This window comes from Balaenoptera borealis (assembly GCF_965194805.1).
Source record: "Balaenoptera borealis genome assembly, chromosome: 4".
Taxonomy (NCBI): Eukaryota; Metazoa; Chordata; class Mammalia; order Artiodactyla; family Balaenopteridae; genus Balaenoptera; species Balaenoptera borealis.
Window position 1 is genome coordinate 110,975,693 of NC_138861.1, and position 27,280 is coordinate 111,002,972.

Consider the following 27,280-nt stretch of genomic DNA (forward strand, 5'->3'; position numbering starts at 1 on the left):
CCCCATTGTCCTCTTCTGCCTTGGAGATAAAGTACAAATTTTTTTTTTTTTTTAGATAGGCAAATGATAATCTGCAAAAATAGACCAGATTTTCATCCTTCCTTTCAGCTAGATATGACTTTGTGACTAAGAGCTGGCCAACAGAATGCATGTGGATGGGGTGAATCCACCTTGTGAAATGTATTCTTGAAGAAAGAGAAACTGCCCTCTATTCTTTTTACCTTCATGTTGGCTAAAAGATAGTCTTAATGGATGGGGCTCCAGCATCCATGCTGGATTCTGAAGTTACTTTAAAAATGCTAGCATCTCAAAGTAGAACCATAAGATAAAAAGAATGGAGCTACTAGTTTTGTATACTTAGCTTCCAACTACATTTTAGCTTATTTAGGCTAGTTTATTTTGTTTTTTCTGCCTCTTGTAGCTGAGCTTAATCCAAACTGATAAAAGACCTAAAGACACCTATATTTCACATTTTAAGAAAATCTAGGATCTCTTCAAAGATACATAAAACTTTATAGACCAGAAAATAAAGTAGCAGAATCATTCCAAAGAAAAATAATTAATCAAATACTGAGCTTTTTGATGATATCCATCATTGAGGAGATAATGTCAGAGGCTTGCTCTGAACACAAAGGATGAAAAATTAGTGAAAGTAGTATGTAGAGAAGGGAAAGGTATAGGATGAAACATTTTTGATGTTTTTTCTTGCTTACAAGATTTAGTTTAATTATGCTTGAACATCTGAAGAATACACATAGCTACTGTTAGGTTTCTGAAACCTTAATACTTGTTAACAGGTTCAAGTGGGGGTGGGGAGGGGAGTTTCCTGACTCCAGGAAGGGCTACACAGTGCTCCCTGCTTGGAGAAGAACGTGGAAGTAGCCATTAAAGCCACATTTTCAGGGCTTCCGAAATGCTTATAATATGCACTACCCTACTTCTACTCACCTCTGTCTTAGCCCCTACTTAAATCTTTCTTTGTTGACTCTCTCTTTGCACATCTCCTTCAATACTGTTTTTACATTTTAAATTCCCAGTGCTTGGTGAGATCAGAAAAGGCTTGCAATAATATTTGCCCAACAAATGGAAAAAATACATGACCCCCACCTGGACAGCCAGACCTGGCTGTAACCTTGCAGTCCTTCAGGAATCTGTTTTATATTTGTCCGTTCTTTCTATGTATCCCAACATTGGGTGAGGTGGGACTCACACCAATGCCTGCTCCAAGCACCCACAGCAGAGTTCTGTCCAAGCTGCTCTGTACTATTTACCCAACCAGAGAGCAAGTGAGCAAAGGGGATTCTGACATAAGGTGCCAGAGTGCACCTTATATGTGACTAAAGGATTCACACAGATGTTCTAACCATTGAGGACCTGGCCCACTCTCCGGGAGACAAAGATAGAAGCACATAGGAACCAAGGAAACTGACAGTGAAAAGAGTAATAAGCACAGTGTGTTTTGGTCATGGAGAGAAAATTAATTTAGTGCATGTGAGATCAGTGAAAGTGAAAGTAAGAAGTTTACTCTTGGGTAGGTCATTTAAAAGGAAAATATCAGGGCAATCTACATTCCAGGAAGGTGGGCTAGACTGGTCAGAGAGGAAGAAAATTGCAAGACATGGCCACATCTACCTTTTCAAAAATTATTTTGCTATGTCAGCCATACTTGTTCAAATAATACATGCTCATTCAAGAAGAGATAGACAGCCATAGCAAAAGCCCTGGGTGCTCCTTTCTGGTTACCTGTTACCTCTTTCTTTGTCTTGACTCTGAACTCTTAGATATAAGCCTACTGGTAGCACTTTGGATATGTTTTCCCAGCTCCTAATTATTTTCATTATAAAATAATGTTGGATTGAACTCATTCTCTGGCTCTTCTTGATTTTGGTGTCCTGCTCATATTATAGTGCCCATGCCACTTCAGCACAAACACATGCTTGACCTCCAAATGCAGCTGTTATATATTTTCTTTTGCCTGAGAGTTTATTCTTGCTTCTGGAGCCTGTGGGGACTTTACCCATCTTACCTCATGAGGCAGCCTTCACTCATATATTAATGGGACTTGGTACATAAAAACCTCAAATCCCTTGACCCTCAGGTAAAATAACTCCAAAGAGTGTGCTCTACACCAGCAGGATTAAACTCTAGTTAGTTGCCCACAGTGAAGCTAGCCTGATAATTTGGCCTATTCCAATATAGATATAGATATATAAATAATATATAAAATATATTTTACATTATAAATATTTCATATGTATTTCTCTATATATATGAATCTATATTCAGCTCATTCATGAAACTAATTAGTTCAAGGTAGAATCATATTATTGCTTCTAGGCATCTATCCTTTTCATCTTGTGCAAATTAAGTGAACCTACTTTTCAATCATCTGTGCACCTAAATCGATTGAACAAAGGTATAATCAAATTAGCATCCAATGTCAAAGGCATCAGTTCTAGGTATACACATTAAATTTGAATTCTCACCATGTTGGAGACAAGTAACTTATGCACTTTTTTCACTTTACTCTTCTTGAAAATTTCTGTAAGATCATTTGCTGCCATGCTGCTGAGTCAAATCAGCATTTTTTCATCAGCAATTCTAGTCTAAGTGAAGTTGTTTTCAGTACATTTGGGGGTTGCCTAATGTGTATTAATAGAAGGCAGAAAATTTGTGGAAGCTATGTGAATGAAAGAAGGTAGGTTAAGTCTAAAAAGCTATATAGATAATCAGAGGATGACCAAAAGAATAATTGAAAATAATGGAACTGCTGAGAAGGTGGTTTGCCTCTGAAATCTATGTAATGGTTCAAAGTGATTAAATTAATTAATTCAAATGCACAAACTCTTGTATTTTATTTTTACCACATGTTAATGTTGTAGGAAGTAAACATACTCAGAAATATCAGTGGATTTTTGTTTCATAGTGGATTGGGAAAAGGCTGAATGGCAAGAAAGGTGATGTGACATACTTTTGCAGTTTCCACTTTACTTCAGTGACTCCAGAAAGTGTGTTTCTCCCAGTGGGAAGAAGGCCATGTGTTAACAAGAGGTAGTTGTTGGGAAACAAATACTTCTGAGATTAGTTCTATATTTCAATTTCACCATGATGCCTTTCAAAGTCCCAATTCACTTTTTCTTGTCAAGGCTAAACACCAACATGTCCTCCATTTATTATTATCTTGTTTTTTCCAGATCATCAAAATCTGATCACTTCTTTCTGTACTCTGGTCTACCACTCAGAAGGGAATGCTAACTTCTGATGGCTATGGTCATAGTCTGATGGCAGGGTCTGAGGACAAAGCAGGACTTGCATTTATATTATCTAGCCTCCCCATCTGGCACTAAGAGAAACTGCAGATTCTGTCAGTGATTTTTGAAGAATTATGGATCACATAAGAGGTTCCACAGCAGAAGGATATCAATAGGGAAATATAAATCCTAGTCTCATAAAATTATGCATTACCCCATAAGTAGAATTCTAAGATACTCCCTGAGATTCCCAACCTCTAGTGAATATATATCCTCTCCCAGTCACTTAATCAAGCACTAATCTAGGTGCCGCTGTCAAGGGATTTTGCAGATATAATTAAGTTCCCAAATCATTTGGCTTTAAAATAAGGACATTATCCTTTGTGGGCCCAAACTAATCAGGTAAGACCTTCTAAGAGACAGGAATCCTCCAGGAAAAAAAGATATTTGAAATGTGAGGAGGGTCTGACAAAAGGAAGATTCTTCACTGCCGACTTTGAAGATGGAGGGAATCCTGGGGTAAATAATGGTGAGTGGCCTCTAGGAGCTGATGATGACCTTCATCCAAGAGCCAGTGAGGACACTTGGATCTCAGTTTCACATTTGTAAGAAACTGGATTCTGCCAACAACAAATGAGGTTAGAAGCAGAGCCTCAACATAAGAATGAAAGCTGGCCAATACCGTGAATGTGAGACCCTGAGCAGAGAACCTAGTTTAGACTTGATTCAACTTCTGACCTACAAAACTGTGAGGTGATAAATGGTACTGTTATAAGCTGCTAAATTTGTGCTAACATGTTTAAAAGCAATAAAAATAAATACATTCTCACACCCACTGACAGAGAGTTATTCCCTTTCCTGGACCAGCAAAGCTTGTGTCACTTGGTGCAATTGAAGTGATATGCCTGCGTGCTGGTTAACCTGGCTAAATCTTGAGGGATCCTGCTCATGTGAAATGCACAATAGCATAGCTATGAAGAGTCAGGATCTAGCATTGGACACTTTGATTTTGAATCCTGGAAACTTGGAAAAATTGCATAAAAATCTCTCTGATCCTCAGTCTGCTTATTTTTAAAATAAATAGCAGTACTCATGTCCAAAACATTGTTTTCATTATGCACACACAGTGCTTAGCAAGCATCCTTGCACATGTTAGGTAGCTGTATGAGGCCTAATATAAAAATATATTATAAATTTAAAAATAAACATAAATTAATACACAACTTAATAGAGTCCAGATTTCACTCATTGAATCTTAATTAACATATTCTTTCTGCCAGGCTGTAGGAATAAAAATGATAGGATGGAAAAATGTCACAACTTTTACTTAAAAAGATTTTCTAAATAAGTTGGAAAAACCGACACGTAAGCAAAGATATCACTGTTATCTTTTAATGTGGTCAGTAAAAGAGTAACCAGAAGACAGAGGTAGCACAGAGGAAGGAATGATCAACTCTCAGCGTAGATGGAGGGCAGGAAGGGGAAGAAAACACTTTCTCAGATATGTTGACATTTCATTTGAGTTTTGAAGAATGAATAGAAATTGATCAAATAGTCAAAAGACTGAAAAAGCATTCCAAGCACAGCAAGGAGATTGTACAATTTCTCTGAGATAATAAATGTTGTAGACTGTATGAGGCCTCATATAGGTTCTAATGTCAGAAAGTAAGCTTAACCAGATGAAGTTTACAGGTATTTTATTGCATCAAATTTAAAGACAATCTGAGGGAGAATCTAGGCATGATGAATCTAGGGTCTCATGCAATGTTGTCAGCGATTTCATCTTTCTCTTTCTCTCTCCTTCTCTACTCTATCATCTATCTATCTATCTATCTATCTATCATCTATCTATGCCCTCCTTCTCTCTTACTTGGCCCTTCTCTCACTATTCTGGCTTTATTCTCAAACAAGCAGGATTACTTCATCTGATGAAAAATATGATTTGTACTTCTAAGCCTATATTCTAATGGTTGCCAAGCTAGAAGAAGAAAAATTCTATGTTTCCCAGGACCATGTACCAGTTTTCATTGATGTCTTTGACCCTCATGCACCCACCATGAATAAAGCCCATAGCCTGCTTAGGCCAATTCTTCTCTTTGTAGTGGGGCAGGCAGGACATGGAGACTGACAATTCCCCCAAAAATACTTTAAATGAATAGTTCCTTTTGCCAAAGGAAATATAAATGGTTTTTACCAGAAGAAATGGGAAGAACTGTTGGCTAAGTTAAAACAAATAAGATATTTGGTATCACTGGAACATAAAATGAAATGGGTCAAATTCTGATGCATCTTTTTCACCATGCTAAAGAGTTTCAACTTTATCTTGCAGGTAATGAGGAATCTGTGAAAGACTTTAGTCAGTGGAAAGGCTTGGTTGAATTGTGTGCTTTCTTGCTATCACAATGATGGCATGGATGATGTGTGGCCATGAAGAATATGGTGGATGAACCCCAGGGTTTCTAGAAGCCACACAATGCAGATGGCTATCTCTCAACACACCCAAAGGTAGCATTACCTTACTATGAAAATCCAAAAACAAACCCAACCTTTCTACTTAGCATTCATAATCTTCAAATACATGACTGTCAGCAGCCACATCTTCTAATGCAAAGGTCAACATGAAATAGCATTTTCAAGTAGCAAGTCAAAATGCCTTTTGTGATTTGGTGTAATTGCTTACTTAAGTGCTTCTTTATTACATTACCTCGTTTTCGTAAGCCTGACATTGCTACCAGTTCTTTTTTCTATTTATTTTCTAAAATTCTGCTACTTTCTAATAGTTGAGGATTTCTTGTATGTGAGGCAGCCTCCAGACTGTCATTATTTTAGTGTTTTGATTTCAGGATCTAAGCATAATTTTATACCTCAAAAAAAATTGAGAGTAAAAAATAGTCTTCATGAGTTAGAACCCTATATTCATTTTTATGTTAGTTTGTTAGTATGGTCAGTCACCAATTTATTCAGTATACACTCACTAAGTACAACGCATTGAAAAAAGCAGTGTGGTATCAAAGATGGAAAAAGTGTGAACCTATCTATTTGTGAATGTAAAGCATATTGAAAGAGTGGTAATGTGTTCTCAGTAAACTTCTATGAGGGAAAAGGAATCAGGAGCAAACCATAAAAAAAGTGTAATATGCAAAGCTACTTCAAGGAAACTTTTTCTTTCATGATTAGTTGACCATTGTAGATTAAATCAAACAAACAAAAAAACCCTATGTTTCAAACTTGTTGCTTGTAGCACTGTGTAGATTCCAGACTCTCACTTAAGATGGTCCATTGAGTTTTCATACAACCTTTTGCAGGTGCGGTTCTCCAGGAGGCTGACTCTGAGATGGAAATTTGGGTTCAGGAGGGTTATTGAAGGTCCTCTTGAAGTCAACATCTGTGGAAAGTAGAGGACAAAAGAAAAATTGAGGAGGGAGATGTAAATTTGTGATGCAGTTTCTGTGGAAGATTTTGTCAACCCTGTGAACAGTTCTGTAGATGGGACAACGCTGAAGAGCTATTCCATGTTATAGTAGGAGGGTCAAGTCTTTATATACCTGTTGTTTTTTTTTTTTTAACTTTGGGTTTATTTATTTATTTATTTATTTATTTATTTATTTATTTATTTATTTATGGCTGTGTTGGGTCTTCGTTTCTGTGCGAGGGCTTTCTCTAGTTGCGGCAAGTGGAGGCCACTCTTCATCGTGGTGCGTGGACCTCGCATTATCGTGCCCTCTCTTGTTGCGGAGCACAGGCTCCAGACGCGCAGGCTCAGTAATTGTGGCTCACGGGCCTAGCTGCTCCGCGGCATGTGGGATCCTCCCAGACCAGGGCTCAAACCCGTGTCCCCTGCATTGGCAGGCAGATTCTCAACCACTGCTCTACCAGGGAAGCCCCTATATACCTGTTTTGATCAGTCATTGGATGCTGGCCACACAAGAAAGAGTGTGACCTTGGCAAGCAGCTCTCTTCAGATGAGATGGTCCCCAGGGAGGGTTGACAGCTTAGGGTTGTTGGCTGGAAGCTTCCCTAGAAGCTGGGTATGTGGTTCTTATTTTCTGAATGAGGGTCCAGATATGCGATTACATTGTCCACTACACCACCACTGTCTTCAAGACTGTAGATATCAAATGGAAATATTACCTCTTCCATATACTGGGATCAATTTTCACTGAGCACTTGTTTTGGCTAGACTCCAGGTTAGATGCACAGAAGAAAGATACTCTTGATTAGAAACACTTGCACTGTTATATGAACAGGATTTACTCTTTCATTATGCTTAGCTACTAAAATTAGAATTTGGTATAGGAAGCAAGTTTTATTCTAATACACACTTCAATACTCCCTATATATCATTCATAATTTAATTCAAAATCTAATTCTTGAGCCTCAACTCTAAGCAAAAATACTGCTACTACTACTACTAATAGTAATAACAATAACTAAATTTATTAAGCATTTTCTTTGTGCCATGAACTATTCTGACAAATTTGTATGTAATAACACATTTCTTCCTTACAATAAACCTATGTAGTGTAAAATATTATTTCCATTCTATAAATGAGAAAACCAAGACATAGAGGGGATAAGTAACTCATCCAAAGTTACACACAGCTTTTATGTACAGAGGCTGAGATTTGTACCCAGGTAGTTTGGCTCCAAAGTCTGTGCTTAAATATATTCTGTACTATTGATGACCTCATCATTATTGGAGACTTGCAGTTGACCAATGGCATTATTCACTCATCTCTGCATTCATGCCCTTTGCCATGTGACCCTGAAGTCCCCTCCCATTCTCATGGGTGGGGACTGCCTCACCCTCGACTCTAGATTCAGCCATGTCACTATCTTCGGCCAAAGAGTCTTTAAAAATGCGATGCAAGGAGAAACTTGAAAACTGTTTGCCTGATTGGGCTTGTTCTTTCTCATTCTTCTGCCACAGACATGAGGACATGTCTGAGATAGCCTGCTCATGCTAGAAGATGAAACACAAGGAACAGAGTTATCTCAGTTTTTCAGGCAAAGGCCACCCTAGATAAGCTAACAGGTGGTCAACCTCCAGTCAGGATCAGCACAGCCTCTTAGCCTACCTGAACGTGACCACAAATGCATGCATGAGCCCCAGGCGCATCAGATAAACCCTGAGGTTGTGAGATAAATAAATATTTACTGTTGCATTCCAATGGGTATTTGACATCATTATGCAATAATTGTGTGGCAATGTAAATAATAAATCAGATGGAGTTATAGAAGAGAATTAAATCTGACATAAATTCAGTGATAAGGAGAAGACAGTATGCAATGGGAACATAGGGGCAGTAGCTAGGGGGATGTGACAGACAACTTATTCCAAACTTCATACTCAGTGGAGGGCTCCTGAAGGAACTAATATAAAATGACTGGAAAAAATGACTTCAAAAAAGAAAAAGGATGTATGTCAGGGAAATACTTCTTATATCCAAGAACAACAAGTATTACTGGACCATCCTATTTGCAATAGCCATGTCTTTGAAAAGTTGCATGCAAAAGAAAGTAGAATACATTAATCTCACTCTTAGAGCAATAGAAAGTTCACTAACTAAAACAAATTCAAAGATGAAGCATTTTTTAATGGAAAGAAAAAAATCTGAAAAGTAAATAATTTCCAAAACTATATGTTGCATGTTGACTACAAGTAGATACACCTGTATAAAACATAAATCTTTGTGTCATTGAAATTTTAAACAAGACAAGTTACTTCTGCTGAACCCTATTTCATACGTGTCTATATTTTGAGTGTTACCCTCACACAATTCTGATAAAAATATTAATTATAACTATAGCATTCAAAATATTATTCCACTTCTGCATGAGTTTTTACCTTTATAAATCTTTATTTTTCTCTTGAAAATATTTTCCTGGGAAAAATGCCCAAATCTTCCCTTCAGGATTGGACAGTTTCCCAAAAGCCTGACTTCTTCACCAACTGACCAGGAGGCAGGCTTTGGAGAGGAAAGCAGTCACACATCATCAGGAGAATGCCTGTGTAGTCTTTCTTTATTATTATCAAGCAGATTTTTTGTAGTGACTGAATGCTTTATCTTATTATACCGACACAGGACATGAACTCCAATAAATTCCCTCTTGCTATCAGTCAAGAAATGCATGCTTCCAAAAAGTCCTTGACTAAGTAAGGATTTATTGATTTATTATGACTAACCTTGCAATATGAATTCATTCAATAAGCAAATGTGGCTAAAGCACCTACAATGTGATGTGTGCACTGTGTTAGGCTCTGTGGATTCAGATGTAAAAATCATACCGTCTCTGCCCCCAGGAAGCTCATGTTCTATTAGAAAAGACAGATGAGTAACAGGCTGATTAGAATAAAGTGACAAATACTGGTGGTATCTGAACAGCACTTTGATAACAGGGAAATGGGGGCAGGGGAGCAATTAATTCCAAAGTAGATATCAGTAAAATAGTTACAAAGGGATTTTATATTATCACTGAACATCTCCGAATTCTCTTTCTTTATATCTCATCTACGTCATTGCTTGGTAAATTTTTCTGTAAAATTCAGATAAACATTTTAGGTTTTGTGGGCTATAGGGTCTCTGTTGTAACTACTGAGTTCTTCCATTGCTGCTTCCAAAAGCAGCCATCCATAAGATGTAAAAAAAAAAAAAAAAAAGTGTTATTGTGTGTCAATACAGTTTTATTTACAAAAAAACAGCAGCATTCTGGATTTCTTACAGGTAGGATGTAGTGTGCCTACGCTGTTCCACATAATTTTTAAATGTTGATGTTCTCAATCTTGGGATTCTTCTCACTCTGTATTCTCTTCATAGGTGTTACCATCCACTCCCATGGTCTTGAAACTGAGAACCTTGTGAGGCTACTGGGCATGGAAGACTTTCTGTCCTTCGTTTCTTGTTTGTAGGGAGCAGACTCCAGCCTCCATGACCTTCCCTGAGTTCCAAAGGGCAGATTTGAACAGTTGCTAATCAAGGGAGAAGCAGCCAAGAAAGCACTTGAGGCAAGATTAAAGGGGCCAGAGAAGCTCATCAAGATTACCTGAGACCAGATTAGAGTAGTGCAGGCCCTGCACACACCCTAATCTTAGCAGCAATACCACCCTTGAACCATTGCTATAAAATTCCTCAGCAAATCCTCCTGGGTTGGGACACACAGTTTTTCATGGCAGGATTCCACTGTGTCCTCCTTTGCCTGACAAAGCAATAAAGCTATTCTTTTGTACTTCACCCAAAACTCTGTCTCCGAGATTTAATTCAGCACCGGTGCACAGAGTCCAAGCTTTCAGCATTAGTCTCAAGTGCCATCTGTTTGCCAAATTTTTGTTCTCAGACTTGATTGCTCTTTTAAAGTCCAGACCCACTTACAAGGTACCCTTGAACATTTTCCCCTAAGCTATTTACCAGCTTTATCAAAATTAATAGAGTTTACCTTATGATCTCCCCTAGGCCTCTAGGCCAGATCTGGTCCTAAGCAGATTTCTCTCTTTCCACAAATAGTAATTCTATCCACCTATTTGTTCAAGGCAGAAAACTTGGAGTCAAAAATAGTACTTTTTTCTCCATTATACCACACATTCACATCTTTTCTTCAAATTCACTTAACATAGTCCTTAAATGCCTCTCACTGTGACCACTTCTCTGTGTCACCACTGCCACACCTTGGTCCTGTCACCATCACTTCTGGCATGGACCACTCTAATTCCTTTGTAACAGGTCTACTGAGATCCACGCATGTGCTCTTCTAATCCATTTTCCATCCACCAGACAGCATGGACCTTTTAATCAGACCTCCAATCATGTCATCCCTCCCTTAAACCTTGTGAAGGATTCCTTGGACCCTGCAGATAAGTGCAACATCCCCCCTGCTCTTCCCAGAGTCCTTACTATTGCTCTTGTGAGATGGACTCAGCTGATACCCATGTGTATTAGTTTCCCATTGCTGCTGTAAACAAATTACCACAAACTCAGAAACTCAAAACAGCACAACTGTATCATCCTACAGTTCTGGAGGTCAGGAGTTTGAAAAGGGTCTCAGGAAGCTAAAGTCAATGTATTGGCGGAGCTGTGTTCTTTCTGGAGGTTCTAGGCGAGAATTCACTTCCGTGTCTTTTCCAGTCTTGAGAGGTTGCCCACATTCCTTGGCTTGTGGTAATCCCTCATCTCTCTTAACATATGAACATAAATGCTCCTTTTTCAGAGAAACTCTATTTGACCCCCTTCTCAAATTCCTTTTAAGTTAACCCTGATTTGTCCTCTTACATGCTATATTTTTCTGTTTCAATAATTTTCACCATTGAACTTGAATAAATCATGACATGATTGTTTCTTTGAAGTCTGGGTGCTCTACCAGACTGTGAGCTTACTGAGGACAATAGTGGTGTTTATATCTTTCACTCTATTCTGAACAGCTATCACACTGATTAAACCATTGTAAGTGTTCACTAAAGATGTGTTGAATGAGTTAATGGATTTGTGGGTAAATAAATACATTAATAAACAATTACCCTTTGATTAAAATTTTAAAGAATGAGTGACAGGTGGCAGATGATCAGAATGATCAAGATATATGTCAGGGGAAGGAAACATATTTTATCATTTATAAAAATCCAGGTGTGTGAACTTAACATTTTCAGGGATTACAGACAATTTGAAAAGACTAGAAGGTACACTCCCATAGTTGGCGATGGTGAAAGTGGGACAAAGTAATAAATAGAGGTTAGATCATAAACTGCCTTCATCATTTAAGATGCCATCAGTGGCAAGTAACAGACAGCTAACTTAATAGGGTCTTAAGTAACACAGGCTTCTAATTAGTGTCTGGAAGTAAGTAGTTTCAGATCTGGTTCAACAGCTCAAAGGCATTAGGGCACTGGGTTCAAATGTTTGACATTCTCTTGGCTTCTCCCTCATTATTGAAAGATGGCTGTCATAGCAACAAGCATCATTAGAGTGCCCCAGAACAATGTCCCATATGTGGAGGGCAAGAGTGGAAGTAAACAGATTCTCGTCAATCTCTCGGGTTTTTTTGTTTTTTTTTGTTTTGTAAGGGAGTTAAAATATATCCATAAGTCCTCAGTAGATTTCTCCTTTTGTTCACAATTGACAAATTTAGAAAATAAAAATACAAGACAGTTAAATATGAATTTCAGATAAATAATAAACAATGTTTAGTATAATACAGGGGACATACATATAAAAAACATAGTCTGTTATTTATCTGAAATTACTGTTTTACTGGGCACCATGTATTTCATCGAACAACCCTACTCTTGTGTCATTAGCAAGATGAGGGTTACATGCTAAACCCCAGACTAGTTACAGGTAACTACTAGTGTAGTAATCATGATTGTCATTAACTGATCTAGCTTAGTTCTCTGGGCATGGGCACATTGCCAGAATGAAGGTCTTTTTGCAAGGATGGGAAGGGTTGTTATGTGAGCAACCCACTGTGTCAGCCACAAGGTTTGAGTAAGTTGGTAAGTCAGTTTTATTTTATTCTGTAGATAATATAGAAGCATTGAAGGATTTGAGTGAAGTTATGATGTAATTAATTTAGAAATATTTATGAAGAGCTCTGTTCTAGTTATATGCAGAATGGCAAAATTAGGGAAAGGGATATCAGATATGAGACTATTACTTTAGCTTTGTCAAAGAATGATGAAGGGGTATGAACTGAAACAATAGCAGAAGGAATTTAGAAGAATGTAAGAGAATTATATATGCATATTTATTTACCATAGCTATCAACATTTCAGACTTTGGAATTAAAATGGTTGGTGTTATATCCCAGCTTTGTTATAAAATGTTTGTGTCACCTTGAGCAAGTTTCTTTATCTCACTGACTGTAGTTTTCTTTATCTGTAAACATGTAGATAATAAAACTATGTGATTTATTATTAGCATTGAATGAGGTCATTCAAAAAAAATGCTTAGCAAAGAAAAGAAATATAATATGCTTTAAGTGAATGTTAGATGTTTTATTAGTTTATTATTGTTAGTTTTCTTATTTTTGTGGATTATGACTTATTAGTTATGATGTGGAAGGAAAAAGATCAGGGATCCCCCCAAATCTGCTTCACCCATCATCTTGCCCATCTCAGATGATGATAATCCCTTACTTCCAGATGCTCAGACAAAACCTTTAGCATCACCACTGACTCCCATTTCTCACCCTATATTCAATTCTCCAGGAGTTCCTTTTGGCACTACATTCTAAACACATCCAGAACTCTGCCATTTCATTTCTTTCACTGCTGGCTCTGGTGTAAGTTGCCATCGTTTCTTAGTGGATCACTGCAAACATTGTTCAAACTGTCCTCCCAGCTTTCACTCTTGCCCCCACCAATCCATTCTCAACGTGATGCCAAAAACCCAGCCTCTGTGCACCAACACCGAAAAGAATCTCAGAGACAGAGTTTTGGGGGAAGTAGAAAAAATAGCTTTACTGCTTTACCAGGCAAAGGGGGAAAGAGTAGGCCCATGCCTCCAAAACTGTGTGTCCCAACCCGGAAGGATTTGGTGAGGAGCTTTATAGCAATGGTTCAAGGGCAGGGATGCTGATAAGGATCAGGGTATGTGCAGGGCCTGCAGTCCTTTAGTCTAGCCTCAGGTGGTCTCCTGATGAACTTCTTGAGGTTCTCAAACTGTGACCTTCTCTGGAATGAAGAATGCTAAAATCTTCCATTTGTTGGCGGTTTCAGTTCTGCAGAAGAGCTCAAAGATATTGTTATGCATATCCCTTGAAGTAGAACCAGGACCCTGCCCCAAGGCTGTGCTATTGTTTCTTTGCTGCTCCTCCCTGTCTCTGCATTCCCTTCCTTCCCTTGATTAGCAACTGATAGAATCTGCCCCTTGGAACTCATGGAGCCTGAGGTCTATTCCCTACAAATAAGAAACAGGGACACAGAAACACTTCCATGTCCAAGAGCCCTACAGGGTCCTGCTCAGTTTCAAACACAGTAGCCAGAGTGATTAAACAGTAAATCAGATCGTGCCATTTCTTTACCCCAAACCTTACAATGGCTTCTTATTTTGTTGTTGAACCCAACTTCATGTGCCTGACGCACAGTGAGGCCAAACTGAAATGGAGTTTGGAGTGAAGAAAGGTTTACTGCAGGGCCAAGCAATCAGAATAGGCGGCTGGTGCTCAAAAGACCCAAACTCCCTGTTGGGTGTTGGGGAAGAGTTTTTATAGGCAAAATTTGTGGGGAGGGCTGCAGGGTGTGTGACATTCTTCAAATTGGTTGGTGGGGAGGTTACAGGATGGCGTTCCAGGAATCTCAATCATCAGCCTTCTTGTTGAAACCAGAAAGGGTCCATGTGCTTGTGCTCAGCCTGAACTTACCATCCTCCACCTGGGTTGTAGCCTCAGTTCCTATAGAAGAACTCAGAGATATGTATCAGATTAATATGCATATCCCTTGAAGAGGAACCAGGACCCTGCTTTATCACTGCACTATTGTTTCTTTTTTTTTTTTAACATCTTTATTGGAGTAGAATTGCTTTAGTATGGTGTGTTAGTTTCTGCTTTATAACAAAGTGAATCAGTTATACGTATACATATATCTCTTCCCTCTTGTGTCTCCTCCCTCTCACCCTCCCTATGCCACCCCTGCAGGTGGTCACAAAGCACAGAGCTGATCTCCCTGTGCTATGCAGCTGCTTCCCACTAGCTATCTATTTTACATTTGGTAGTGCATATATGTCCATGCCACTCTCTCACTTTGTCCCAGCTTACTCTTCCCCTCCCTGTATCCTCAAGTCCATTCTCTAGTAGGTCTGTGTCTTTATTCCCGTCTTGCCCCTAGGTTCTTCATGATCATTGTTTTGTTTGTTTTTTAGATTCCATATATATGTGTTAGCGTACAGTATTTGTTTTTCCCTTTCGGACTTATTTCACTCTGTATGACAGACTCTAGGTCCATCCACCTCACTACAAATAACTCAACTTCATTTCTTTTGATGGCTGAGTAATATTCCATTGTATATATGTGCCACATCTTCTTTATCCATTCATCTTTTGATGGACACTTAGGTGGCTTCCATATCCTGGCTATTGTAAATAGAGCTGCAATGAACATTGTAGTACATGAATCTTTTTGAATTATGGGTTTCTCAAGGTATATGTCCAGTAGTGGGATTGCTGGGTCGTATGGTATTTCTATTTTTAATTTTTTGAGAAACGTCCACACTGTTCTCCATAGTGGCTGTATCAATTTACATTCCCACCAACAGTGCAAGAGGGTTCCCTCTTCTCCACACCCTCTCCAGCATTTATTGTTTGTAGATTTTTTGATGATGGCCACTCTGACCGGTGTGAGATGATATCTCATGGTAGTATTGATTTGCATTTCTCTAATGATTAAAGATTTTGAGCATTCTTTCATGTGTTTGTTGGCAATCTGTATATCTTCTTCGGAGAAATGTCTATTTAGGTCTTCTGCCCATTTTTGGATTGGGTTTTTGTTTTTTTAATATTGAGATGCATGAGCTGCTTGTAAATTTTGGAGATTAATCCTTTGTCAGTTGCTTCATTTGCAAATATTTTCTCCCATTCTTTTCATCTTTTTTATGGTTTCCTTTGCTGTGCAAAAGCTTTTAAGTTTCATTAGGTCCCATCTGTCTATTTTTGTTTTTATTTCCATTTCTCTAGAGGGTAGGTCCAAAAGGATCTTTCTGTGATTTATGTCAAAGAATGTTCTGCCTATGTTTTCTTCTAAGAATTTGATAGTGTCTGGCCTTACATTTAGGTCTTTAATCCATTTTGAGTTTATTTTTGTGTATGGTGTCAGGGAGTGTTCTAATTTCATTCTTTTACATGTAGCTGTCCAGTTTTCCTAGCACAACTTATTGAAGAGGCTGTGTTTTCTCCATTGTATATTCTTGCCTCCTTTATCAAAGATAAGGTGACCATATGTGTGTGGGTTTATCTCTGGGGATTCTATCCTGTTCCATTGATCTATATTTCTGTTTTTGTAGCAGTACCATACTGTCTTGATTACTGTAGCTTTGTCGTATAGTATGAAGTCAGGGAGCTTGATTCCTTCAGCTCCGTTTTTCTTTCTCAAGATGGCTTTGGCTATTTGGGGTGTTTTGTGTTTCCATACAAATTGTGAAATTTTTTGTTCTAGTTCTGTGAAAAATACCAGTGGTAGTTTGATAGGGATTGCATTGAATCTGTAGATTGCTTTGGGTAGTATAGTCATTTTCACAATGTTGATCTTTCCAATCGAAGAACATTTTATATCTCTCCACCTGTTTGTATCATTTTTAGTTTCTTTCATCAGGGTCTTATAATTTTCTGCATACAGGTGTTTTGTCTCCTTAGGTAGGTTTACTCCTAGATATTTTATTCTTTTTGTTGCAATGGTAAAGGGGAGTGTTTCCTTAATTTCACTTTCAGATTTTTCATCATTAGTGTATAGGAATGCAAGAGATTTCTCTGCGTTAATTTTGTATCCTGCTACTTTATGAAATTTATTGATTAGCTCTAGTAGTTTTCTGGTAACATCTTTAGGATTCTCTATGTATAGTATCATGTCATCTGCAAACAGTGACAGCTTTACTTCTTCTTTTCCGATTTGGATTCCTTTTATTTCTTTTTCTTCTCTGATTGCTGTGGCTGAAACTTCCAAAACTATGTTGAATAATAGTGGTGAGAGTGGGCAACCTTGTCTTGTTCTTGATCTTAGTGGAAATGGTTTCAATTTTTCACCATTGAGAACAATGTAGGCTGTGGGTTTGTCATATATGGCCTTTATTATGTTGAGGTAAGTTCCCTCTATGCCTACTTTCTGGAGGGTTTTTTTTCATAAATGGGTGTTGAATTTTGTCGAAAGCTTTCTCTGCATTTATTGAGATGATCATATGGTTTTTCTCTTTAAATTTTTTAATATGGTGTATCACATTGATTGATTTGTGTATACTGAAGAATCCTTGCATTCCTAGGATAAACCACACTTGATCATGGTGTATGATCCTTTTAATGTGCTGTTGGATTCTGTTTGCTAGTATTTTGTTGAGGATTTTTGCATCTATGTTCATCAGTGATATTGGCCTATAGTTTTCTTTGTTTGTGACCTCTTTGCCTGGTTTTGGTATCAAGGTGATCGTGGCCTCGTACAATGAGTTTGGCAGTGTTCTTCCCTCTGCTATATTTTGGAAGAGTTTGAGAAGGATAGGTGTTAGCTCTTCTCTAAATGTTTGATAGAATTCGCCTGTGAAGCCATCTGGTCCTGGGCTTTTGTTTTTTGGGAGATTTTTAACCACAGTTCCAATTTCAGTGCTTCTGATTGGTCTGTTCATATTTTCTATTTCTTCCTGGTTCAGTCTTGGAACATTGTGCATTTCTAAGAATTTGTCCATTTCTTCCAGGTTGTCCATTTTATTGGCATATAGATGCTTGTAGTAATCTCTCATGATCCTTTGAATTTCTGCAGTGTCAGTTGCTACTTTTCCTTTTTCATTTCTAATTCTACTGATTTGAGTCTTCTCCTTTTTTTTCTTGATGAGTCTGGCTAATGGTTTATCAATTTTGTTTATCTTCTCAAAGAACCAGCTTTTAGTTTTATTGATCTTCGCTATCGTTTCCTTCATTTCTTTTTCATTTATTTCTGATCTGATCTTTATGATTTATTTCCTTCTGGTAACTTTAGGTATTTTTGTTCTTCTTTCTCTAATTGCTTTACGTGTAAGGTTAGGTTGTTTATTTGAGATGTTTCTTGTTTCTTAAGGTACGATTGTATTGCTATAAACTTCCCTCTTAGAACTGCTTTTTTTGCATCCCATAGGTTTTGGGTCATCGTGTTTTCATTGTCATTTGTTTCTAGGTATTTTTGATTTCCTCTTTGATTTCTTTAGTGATCTCTTGGTTATTAAGTAGTGTATTGTTTAGCCTCCATGTGTTTGTATTTTTTACACATTTTTTTCCTGTAATTGAAACCTAGTCTCATAGAGTTGTGGTCAGAAAAGATACTTGATACGATTTCAATTATCTTAAATTTACCAAGGCTTGATTTGTGACCCAAGATATGATCTATCCTGGAGAATGTTCCATGAGCACTTGAGAAGAAAGTGTATTCTGTTGTTTTTGGATGGAATGTCCTGTAACTGTCAATTAAGTCCAACTTGTTTAATGTGTCATTTAAAGCTTGTGTTTCCTTACTTGTTTTCATTTTGGATGATCTGTCCATTGGTGAAAGTGGGGTGTTAAAGTCCCCTACTATGATTGTGTTACTGTCGATTTCCCCTTTTATGGCTGTTAGTATTTGCCTTATGTATTGGGTTGCTCCTATGTTGGGTACATAAATTTTTACAGTTGTTGTATCTTCTTCTTGGATTGATCCCTTGATCATTATGTAGTGTCCTTCTTTGTCTCTTGGAATAGTCTTTGTTTAAATGTCTATTTTGTCTGATATGAGAATTGCTACTCCAGCTTTCTTTTGATTTCCATTTGCATAGAATATCTTTTTCCATCCCCTCACTTTCAGTCTGTATGTGTCCCTAGGTCTGAAGTGGGTCTCTTGTAGACAGCATATATACAGGTCTTGTTTTTGTAGCCATTCAGCCAGTCTTTGTCTTTTGGTTGGAGCATTTAATCCCTTTACATTTAAGGTAATTATTGATATGTATGCCCCTATTACCATTTTCTTAATTGTTTTGGGTTTGTTATTGTAGGTCTTCTCCTTCTCTTGTGTTTCCTGCCTACAGAAGTTCCTTTAGCATTTGTTGTAAAGCTGGTTTGGTGGTGCTGAATTCTCTTAGCTTTTGCTTGTCTGTAAAATTTTTAATTTCTCCGTCAAATCTGAATGAGATCCTTGCTGGGTAGAGTAATCTTGGTTGTAGCTTTTTCCCCTTCATCACTTTAAATATGTCCTCATACTTTCTTCTGGCTTGCAGAGTCTGTGCTGAAAGATCAGCTGTTAACCTTATGGGGATTCCCTTGTATGTTATTTGTTGTTTTTCCCTTGCTGCTTTTAATATTTTTTCTTTGTATTTAATTTCTGATAGTTTGATGAATATGTGTCTTGGCATGTTTCTCATTGGATTCATCCTCTATGGGACTCTCTGTGCTTCCTGGACTTGATTAACTATTTCCTTTCCCATATTAGGGAAGTTTTCAACTATAATCTCTTCAAATATTTTCTCAGTCCCTTTTTTTCTCTTCTTCTTCTGGGACCCCTATAATTCGAATGTTGGTGCATTTAATATTGTCCCAGAGGTCTCTAAGACTGTCCTCAATTCTTTTCATTTTCTTTTCTTTATTCTGTTCTGCAGTAGTTATTTCCACTATTTTATCTTCCAGGTCACTTATCCGTTCTTCTGCCTCAGTTATTCTGCTATTGATCTCTTCTAGAGAATTTTTAATTTCATTTATTGTGTTGTTCATCACTGTTTGTTTGCTCTTTAGTTCTTCTAGTTCCTTGTTAAATGTTTCTTGTATTTTCTCCATTCTATTTCCAAGACTTTGGATCATCTTTACTATCATTATTCTGAATTCTTTTTCAGGTAGACTGCCTATTTCCTCTTCATTTGTTAGGTCTGGTGTGTTTTTACTTTGCTCCTTCATCTGCTGTGTGTTTCTGTCTTCTTAACTTACTGTGTTTGGGGTCTCCTTTTTGCAGGCTGCACGTTCGTAGTTCAAGTTGTTTTTGGTGTCTGCCCCCAGTGGCTAAGGTTGGTTCAGTGGGTTATGTAGGCTTCCTTGTGGAGGGGATTAGTGCCTGTGTTCTGGTGGATGAGGTTGGATCTTGTCTTTCTGGTGGGCAGGTCCACGTCTGGTGTTGTGTTTTGGGGTGTCTGTGGCCTTATTATGATTTTAGGCAGCCTCTTTGCTACTGAGTGGCATTGTGTTCATTTCTTGCTAGTTGTTTGGCATAGGGTGTCCAGCACTGTAGCTTGCTGGTCGTTGAGTGGATTTGGGTCTTGGTGTAGAGATGGAGATCTCTGGGACATTTTTGCCATTTGATATTATGTGGAGCTGGGAGATCTCTTGTGGACCAATGTCCTGAACGTGGCTCTCCCACCTCAGAGGCACAGCCCTGTCACCTGGCTGGAGCACCAAGAGCCTGTCATCCACACGGCTCAGAATAAAAGGGAGAAAGGAAAGAAAAGAAAGAAAGAAAGAAAGAAAGAGAGAAAGAAAGAGAGGACGGAAGGAAGAAAGAAAGAAGGAAGGAAGGAAGGAAAGAAGGAAAGAAGGAAAGAAAGAAAGAAAGAAGATAAAATAAAATAAAATAAAATAGTTATTAAAATAAAAAATAGGGCTTCCCTGGTGGCGCAGTGGTTGGGAATCTGCCTGCTAATGCAGGGGACGCAGGTTCAAGCCCTGGTCTGGGAGGATCCCACATGCCGCGGAGCGACTGGGCCTGTGAGCCACAATTACTGAGCCTGCGCGTCTGGAGCCTGTGCTCCACAACAAGAGAGGCCACAATAGTGAGAGGCCCGTGCACCGCAATGAAGAGTGGCCCCCGCTTGCTGCAACTAGAGGAAGCCCTCGTACAGAAACGAAGACCAAACACAGCCAAATAAATAAATAATTAAAAAAAAAATTTAAAAATTAAAAATACTTATTAAAGAAATTTTTTTAAGTAGTAAAAAGAAAAGAGAAAGAAAGAAAGAAGAGAGCAACCAAACCAAAAAACAAATACACCAATGATAACAAGTTCTAAAAACTATACTAAAAAAAAAAAAAAAAAAGACAGAACCCTAGGACAAATGGTAAAAGCAGAGCTATACAGACAAAATCACACACAGAAGCATACACATACACACTTAGAAAAAGAGAAAAAGGGAAAAAAAAAAAAAATATATATATATATATATATCGTATCTCCCAAAGTCCACCTTCTCAATTTGGGATGAGACATTGTCTATTCAGGTATTCCACAGATGCAGGGTACATCAAGTTGATTGTGGAGATTTAATCTGCTGCTCCTGAGGCTGCTGGGAGAAATTTCCCTTTCTCTTCTTTGTTCGCACAGCTTCCAGGGTTCAGCTTTGGATTTGGACCCACCTCTGCGTGTAGGTCGCTTGAGGGCATCTGTTCTTCCCTCAGACAGGACAGGGTTAAAGGAGCAGCTGATTAGGGGGCTCTGGCTCACGCAGGCTGGTGGGAGGGAGGAGTACGGAGTGTGGGGCGAACCTGTGTCAGCAGAGCCCGACGTGACGTTGCACCAGCCTGAGGTGCGCCGTTTGTTCTCCTGGGGAAGTTGTCCCTATGTCACGGGACCCTGGCAGTGGCGGGCTGCACAGGCTTCTGGGAGGGGAGGTGTGGATAGTGACCTGTGCTTGCACACAGGCTTCTTGGTGGCTTCAGCAGCAGCCTTAGCATCTCACGCCCGTCTCTGGGGTCCGTGCTGATAGCCGTGGCTTGCTCCCATCTCTGGAGCTCGTTTAGCGGTGCTCTGAATCCCCTCTCCTCGTGCACCCCAAAACAATGGTTTCTTGCCTCTTAGGCAGGTCCAGACATTCTCCCGGACTCCCTCCTGGCTAGCTGTGGCACACTAGCCCCCTTCAGGCTGTGTTCACATAGCCAACCCCAGTCCTCTCCCTGGGGTCTGACCTCTGAAGTCGGAGCCTCAGCTCCCAGCCCCCACCCGTCCCAGCGGGTGAGCAGACAAGCTTCTCGGGCTGGTGAGTGCTGGTCGGCACCAATCCTCTGTGCGGGAATCTCTCCACTTTGCCTTCCACACCCCTGTTGCTGCACTCTCCTCCATGGCTCCGAAGCTTCCCCCCTCCGCCACCCGCAGTCTCCACCTACAAAGGGGCTTCCTAGTGTGTGGAAACCTTTCCTCCTTCTCAGCTCTTTCCCACTGGTGCAGGTCTCGTCCTTATTCTTTTGTCTCTGTTTTTTTCTTTTTCTTTTTCCCTACCCAAGTACGTGGGGAGTTTCTTGCCTTTTGGGAGGTCTGAGGTCTTCTGTCAACGTTCAGTAGGTGTTCTATATGAGTTGTTCCACATGTAGATGTATTTCTGATGTATTTGTGGGGAGGAAGGTGATCTCCACGTCTTACTCTTTCGCCATCTTGAAGCTCCTCCTGCACTATTGTTTCTTGACTGCCTTTCCTTTGTTTCTGTGTTTCCTCTCTCCTCTAATTAGTAACTGTTTGAATCTGTCCTTTGGAACTCAAGGAAGGAATGTCTGAGAGGCTGAAATCTTTTCCTCACAAACAAGAAACTAGGAACACCAGAAGACTTTTGTACCCTGGAGGGCACATTAGGGTGGTTCTGCTTGGATTCAATTTTACTAAAAATAACAGCCAAAGTGCTTAAACTCTACATGACTGGATCCTGATGACATCACCTATTTACCAGCTACTACTCTGGCTCCCTTCACTTCACATACCTCAGCTTTCTTTCTTCTAACACCCATGCTTAGATCCTTAGTCCTGGCTAATCCTTCTGCTTGGAACACTCTTCCTACAGATACCTAAATCCCAAATTTTCTTATCTTCATGAACCTCTGCTCAAATCAGACCCAGGCAATGAAGCCTACCTCAATTACTCTCTATATAATTTCAAACTAACACTCACCAACCACCACCCTGGCATTCAAGATTGTCTATATCCATTCTTCTTCTATTTGTTTTTTCTGTAGCTCTTACTGCATCCTAACATACAATATAATTTATTTATTATAATTATTATTTACTGTGGGATCCTTCCTCCTTCACTAGAATTTTAGCCATGCAACAGCTGGCATCTTTATGTCTTTTGTTTCCTGATATAGCAAAGCACCCAAAACAATGTCTGACATGTATTATGTATTCAATAAATATATGTTAAAAAAATATATGAAGGTTTTGATTTGTCTGCCTACATAGATGTCACTTATTCTTGCTTTTTATGTATTAAAAACTAATAGCTATTAAATGCTTGTTCTATATCAGAAACAGGTCTGATTACCTTACATGTACCATCTTATTAAATCTTTACAAGAACCTTGTAGTCTGCATCTTTCTATAGCAGTACAGCATAGTACATAAAGGCAGTCGTTAGTAGAGAATATCTCAGGATCTTAAGCCATAAATCATGGCTTTGAGTCTAGACCCTGCCACTTACTGGGTGTGATGCCTTGTATAAGTGAAGTGAGCCTCCCTCTCCCCCCGCCTCAGTACCAAGATTTTCTCATTTTTGAAATGGCACATACGTTTAGTACTGCCTCATGATATTGTTATACCTATAAAAGAGTTAATACATGAAAAAGTATCAGAATGGCATCTGGAACAGAGTATACACTAAACAAATGTTAGCTATTATCATTACAATAAATATTTTATCAATTTTTACATATACATTGTGAACCTGGGGCTCAGAGAAGCCAAATAACTTGGCCAAGATCAAGTAGGTAGTAAGTGGCATTCAGGTCACTGACTCCCAAACTGTGTTTTTAACCACCACACAGCAAGGAACACAAAAGGAGGAACACTTAGGGGGAAAATATAATGAGTTAAAATGTGGATTTCTGTATCTTCACCCCAGGATATTTTCTACCTAAATTTAGACTTCCTAGAGAATATCAGTCTCTGGCTATATATTTAATTTTCTCTCCAAGCTGGCATGAAGCAGACTTGATCTTTGGAAGACAGCAGGGTTCATGTGATTATTTTCCTAGCCTTTGCCAAAAGTCAGTCATTTAAAAGTCTTTGTGGCACAAGATCAACTGCTTTGTACATCAGCTGCTCTGTAAAAAGTTGAAAATGTGATAGATTTGCTGACAAGCGCATTTTATGTTTGATGTGCATAATTTTTTTTTTTGCAGTGATAAAAATAGAAGCAGTTAAGAGTTACTGAGTGGCTTGTTTTTCCTTCTGTCTCTTGAATATTTTGATCTTAATATAGAGCAGGTGTCTTGCTTGTTTTCACCTGTATTTTCCAGCTTTAACTTCCTCATCCTGTATTACTTCATTATAAGAAAGAAGTCATAGCTACTATGTGCAAGTGTGAGAGCTTGTTGTCTCGGGGGCAAATAAAAAAGTAACAAACATTGCATTACAATTTAGTAGAAGAAATGGCAAATCATGTATTTGTCAAATATAGTATTTAAACCTAGGACAAGCCATAGTCAATCCGCATCTGAAGCATTGTGATAGACTCCCAGATTCTCTAAGCCATTCCTTACCCACTAGCCAGGGTGACTTGATCTCACTGTAAATCTAACCATTTTTCTCTCCCACACAAAGCCCTTTAATGGCTTCCTATTGAAGTAAAATCTAAAATCATCAGCATGACAAGGACTGCTATGTATGATCTTGCCCCTTTCTGTCTCTCCTAGCACACTTCTCACTAGTATCCACCCTTCTCTTCACCCCATGCCACCACACTAGACATTTTTTCTATTTCTAAAACATTCCAAGTTAGTCTTTGACTCAGAACATTTGCACTTGCTGCCTCTCTACATTGTCTGATCTTCTCACAGGTCTCTATACAGCTAACTAACTGCTTCTCATTATTTAGAAGTCAGCTATGGTCCCGTCTTTTTGAGGTTGTCCCATAGTGCACGTTTTAAGTAATAGGCTGGGATTTTGTTCATCTTAATCTCTATTTCATCCTCATTGTCCAAAGTATCAACCACATAGTAGGTGCCCTCTAAATGACAATTGCAGACTGGCTGACTGAATAATTTACCGACTATGAATGTATCTGCAATCCCAGGTAAGGGATCATCAGTGCCAAAAAAAAAAAAAAAGTCATCCAGAAAGTTCTATGAGATGTTATGAAAGGGAGCAATCATGCTAGAATGGTTTTCACTGAGCAAGAGTTGGCTCTCAAATGATTATTTATAATTGTTATTGTTGTCATAAATAATTATTTAGTGTCTACTATGTGTAAAACAATAGTCTAAGTCTGTTCTATAGACAATGTTATTTAATTTTCATAAAAACCTAGTGAATAGATACTCACTTTGTAAGTGAGGGCACTTGACTTAGTTCATTTGGGCTGATGTAATAAAATACCAGAGACTGGGTGGCTTATAACCAACAAATTTTATTTCTCACAGTTCTGGAGAGTGGATGTCTGAGATCAGGGTGCCAGGATGGTCAAGAGAGAGCACCCTCCTGGGTCACAGACATCTGGTTGTATCTTCCCATGGTGGAAGGGACAAGGGAGCCCTACAGAGCCCCTTTTGTAAGGGCACTAATCCTATTTATGAGGGCTCCACCCTCATGATCTAATCACATCCCACAGGCCCCACCTCCTAACACCACCACAAAGAGCATTAGGATTTTAACATATGAATTTTGGAGGGACACAAACATCAGACCACAAGACTGAAGCTAAGTTATTAATAACATATACATGATTACACAGCTAGTGAGCAGCTGAGCAGAAATTTGAACCTAGACAGACCATAGAACCCATGCATTCAGTTGTAACACTGTATTGAACTTGGACAAATGAAAAACAAAGGAAATGCCATCCAGTTTGAGGGAAAAGTGTGATCAAAGATAAGGAAGAGGGAACAAGCAAATAATATATTGGAAGTCATGTTAGGCTAGAACCCAGTGGATGAGCAAAAGCGTTAAACATGAAGTTGAAAAGCAGTTTGAAATCAGGTCATGGAGAGGTGTGAATGGCAGGTTGGGAAAGCTGCAGTGATTTATTTGAAAAAAACCTGAAAACCTTTGGAGGAGGGATTTGCATGACTTGATCTTGGCTTTATGGTGATGGGGAGAACAATTAGGAACAATTAGGAATTATAAGTTCTAACAAGAAGTAATTGATGTTTATTATACACAAACATTTATTATTAATAAACATTTATTATTTAATTAATAACATTTAATTAATAACATTTATTATTAATAAATATTATTTATTAAATATTAATAAAATATTTCCCAAAGTATTTTGACTCAAAAATATCCTATTTGATTATCAACAATTACTGTGTTATCAGTATTATTAATTCCATTTTACAAATAAGAATAATTAAGTTAAATTAAAAATAATGTTGTTCAGGGACTTCCCTGGCAGTCCAGTAGTTAAGACTCTGTGTTCCCACCACAGGGGGTGCAGATTCGATCCCTGGTCAGGCAACTAAGATCTCACGTGCCATGACACACTACATGGCCAAAAAAATTAAATAAATAAAAATTAAATGAAATTAAAGTAAAAATAATAATGATGCTCAGAAAGGGCAAGTGACTTAGAATGTCCAAGATTAAATGGCAAACATGCCTAAAACTATAGAGATTCAAAAAGTCTTTAGGTAAGTCTAGAATGTTCATCCACAGAGAAGCGCATAGTTGTCACAATTGTTACATCTCATGAAGTGGCTCCAGTGTGAGGACTCTTTACATGTGTTGTTTTTATTTACAAAGAGGCAACATTGCCAAGAACCAAAGAGCAAGGACATCAAAGTCCTGACTTTGAATATCAACTCTGGCTTTGCTAGCTATTTGTCTCTAGAGAATTTATTTAACTTTGCTTTGTCTTAGCTACAAAGCGTTCTGTAAATCAAATGAACTAAAAAGTATAAAGTGCTTAGACCAATGCCTAGTATTAAATAAACTCTCTTAAATATTTTGTCATGTGTGATCCTCATAACACTTCTGTGGATGCTGCCATTTCCTTTTAATACACAAGGAGACTGAAGTCCAGTCTAAGGACACTATACCCCAGGGGAAAGAATACCAGGGAACAGGAAAGCCCTTGTCAAGAATAATAAATACACGATCACTCTTTCTGGAGAATTTGTGCATTATCACAGATATGGACAATTGGCAATAATTAAGTCGTCAAACATGAAAATGTGAGAAAGTCACATTTCTCCTTCACTGAGAAAAAGGTAGCACGATGCATGATGAAGAGGGTGCCAATATCCCAGCAACAATGAATTCACTGAGAATTTGATGGTCAAGCCCAGTTAAAGCCCTGCTCCTTGGAAAAAAATTTCCCATTGTCTAATCGTAATATCCACCTCTTCTGATCTCCTGCACCTCCTACTGCCCATTTGATCTGATCTGGGAAAGGTTCAAGAGTACTTCTGGACACCAGATCAAAATTCCAGTATTTCTTTCC

The 27,280-nt window shown here is 38.5% G+C and overlaps 2 long non-coding RNA genes across 2 annotated transcripts in view; both read right to left on the bottom strand.

The window, feature by feature from the left end:
• The window catches only part of LOC309627529, a 377,892-nt gene that overhangs the window by 50,587 nt on the left and 300,025 nt on the right, over positions 1 to 27,280 (bottom strand). The window lies entirely within an intron of this gene.
• Positions 5,677 to 14,812, bottom strand: LOC309627524. The gene is made up of 2 exons (XR_014243788.1): positions 9,202 to 14,812; positions 5,677 to 9,109 (listed from the first exon to the last, which is right to left on the bottom strand). It is a non-coding gene; the product is annotated as an uncharacterized lncRNA (long non-coding RNA).